This window comes from Hordeum vulgare, chromosome 1H, assembly GCF_904849725.1.
Source record: "Hordeum vulgare subsp. vulgare chromosome 1H, MorexV3_pseudomolecules_assembly, whole genome shotgun sequence".
Lineage (NCBI taxonomy): Eukaryota > Viridiplantae > Streptophyta > Magnoliopsida > Poales > Poaceae > Hordeum > Hordeum vulgare.
The window spans coordinates 305120070-305122553 of record NC_058518.1 but is presented as its reverse complement, the minus strand read 5'-3'; the positions used below and the strand labels follow the sequence as shown (position 1 = coordinate 305122553).

At 38.9% G+C, this 2484-nt stretch overlaps 1 long non-coding RNA gene across 1 annotated transcript; it reads left to right on the top strand.

Annotated features, from left to right (window-relative positions):
• The first annotated feature begins 484 nt into the window (after positions 1-484).
• Positions 485-1137, top strand: LOC123409976. The gene is made up of 2 exons (XR_006612950.1): positions 485-638; positions 906-1137. It is a non-coding gene; the product is annotated as an uncharacterized LOC123409976 (long non-coding RNA).
• Positions 1138-2484: the final 1347 nt, after the last annotated feature.

The following is a 2484-nucleotide window of genomic DNA, read 5'->3' as shown; positions in this document are numbered from 1 at the left end:
GTCAAAGCCATCAGGATATTACTGTTGTTTATAGATGATTAGTGCCACTTCTGTTTCTTGCTTCACGACGTTGTTTCAGGCTGCTCTTGATGGTACGTGCTCTTGTCTGATTTGTAAAAGAGATGCGTGAGTTTACGTTTGAAATAGCAAATGGTTTTGGCTTTGTTATTACAAGCAAAATAGACAATAAGAAGTATGTTATTTGATTATTGACTCAATGCATTTGTATGTATTTTTTTCATCCTCTCTTTTCTCCAGGAATGTTGTGTAGTTTATTGATGCGTCTACATAAGACTGTAGGTCACCGTTTATCTCATACATGTGTTCCTTGTTGTTCGCCTTTCTATCTATGGGATAGCTGCTGACTGGGAATAGTACTTAACACGATAGCTACATGAATGTTTATGTTTCTTGTACTGTTGTTTGTGATTGAGTTACAACATTTATGTCCTCATATTCTCACATTGTCATCCAAAATCTGTTTACATGGAAATAACTGAAGAACAGTGGTTCTCTTTCCTTGTAGGTGTGTGTGTGCGCGCACACGCGCATGGTTTGTTGCTGATATTTATAATGGGTTGTTTGCAGGACAAGCCCGAGCCACCTCCAGAAAGGTTGTCTTCCTGATGCCACCCAAGGTACTATTGTGCACTGTCTTTTATATCAACACAACCACATAACTTCTATATTGATAAACATGGCTGATTGTGTTGTTATTTTGGCACCAGCTAAGTGAAAGAATGCTTGTAGAAGGTGTTAGCATATCATCATTTAGGCATTTCAGAATTCTATAATCTATAGGCAGGATTTAATTGAGCATGCTTGTTTGTATTTTATTCTGTAAATTTTATGGTGTTTAGATTGGATTTTACTAGGCTGACATGGTGAACTTACTGTTATATCAGGATATGACCACCTAAATTAGGTGTTCTCCACCCAGATGGGTTCGAGTGATCAGGACACTGACGCGGGGCGTGAGGAGATGAAGAGGGCAGATACATGAGGAGGAGGACCAGGGGGCAGCATCTTTTATAAGAGAAATGTATTGTAATAGTAGGCAGTATTAGGTATATTTGGGTTGTGGTGTAGTGTAAAGATTGTAATAGACAAATTTAATGTTGGTTTGGACGAATTTCATTTGCTCCCTAGCCTGTTTGAAATATTGATTCTGAATGTGATTTGAATACCTACGAAATGGCAACTTGATAAGGGGACCAAGTTATGATATTTATTTGACAAAATGTGAAATTTCTGACGTGTCGGACTAATTTTAAGATCACCATGACATGTGGGACCAGTACAAAATAAAAATGGTCAAAAAAGGAAATCAATAGAAAGTAAAAGGCCACAAACCAAAATTCGAAAAAAATAGTAGAATTGGCTATAAATATGCTAAGGCCCCAAAAGAAGCCCAAAAAAGCCCAAAAAAATAAAATCAGCCCATGTGATCAAATGAAATGGGCTAGGCTGATTTCAGCCATGATGTTTTAATTTCGTCGTAATTTTGCCACGTAGGATTGGGTTGGATTGCCAACGACAATTTAGGATCGTCGTAAAGGTTACGACGATCCAGGAATCGTCATAAAGGTTACGACGATTTTGATCCAAACGTCGCTGTTGTTCGTTTGTGACGCTCCGTTTTTTACGCTTGGTTTTTCATCGTGAGATCGTCGTAAACTAAAAACCGTGACAATGTAGCGACAAAAATATAGCGCCGTATATTAGCATATTCCTTGTAGTGAAGGTAAGGAGCGAGGTATGAATTTCCAGTTTGATTGCGTTAAATCTTTTGTTGAGACAAACACTTCTAGAGATTTTAGCACTAAGTATGGACTTGACTCTGAGATAGTAGCTTCTCTATGTGAATCTTTTGCTGCTCATGTTGATCTTCCCAAAGAGAAGTAGTTTAAATATCATCCTCCTGTAGAAAGCAACATAGTCAAAACCAATTTAGTTCAGAAGAAAGTCATTGATTTTAGTGATCCTGTTGTTCCTTGTGCTTACACTGAGAAACCACCATACCCTGCTAGGATAAAGGATTATTCTAAAGCTCCAACTGTGATGCGTAGGGGTTACAGTAGACGACGTGCACCCCCTGAGGAAATTAGAGTTGAACCTAGTGTTGCTATTATCAAAGATTTCTTAGCCGAAGACATAGATGGGCATGTTATCAAATTCTGTGAGGACTCCGCTAGAATTGCTAAACCTCACGCGAAAGACAAACACGGACCTGTAGTTGGCCTGCCCGTTGTTTCTGTCAAGATAGGAGATCACTGTTACCATGGTTTATGTGATATGGGAGCTAGTGTTAGTGCAATACCCCGTTCCTTATATGATGAAATCAAAGATGAGATTGCACCTGCTGAGCTAGAACCCATTGATGTCACTATTACACTAGCTAATAGAGACACTATCTGCCCTCTGGGAATTGTGAGAGACGTAGAAGTCTTGTGTGGTAAGACGAAGTATCCTACTGATTTCCTC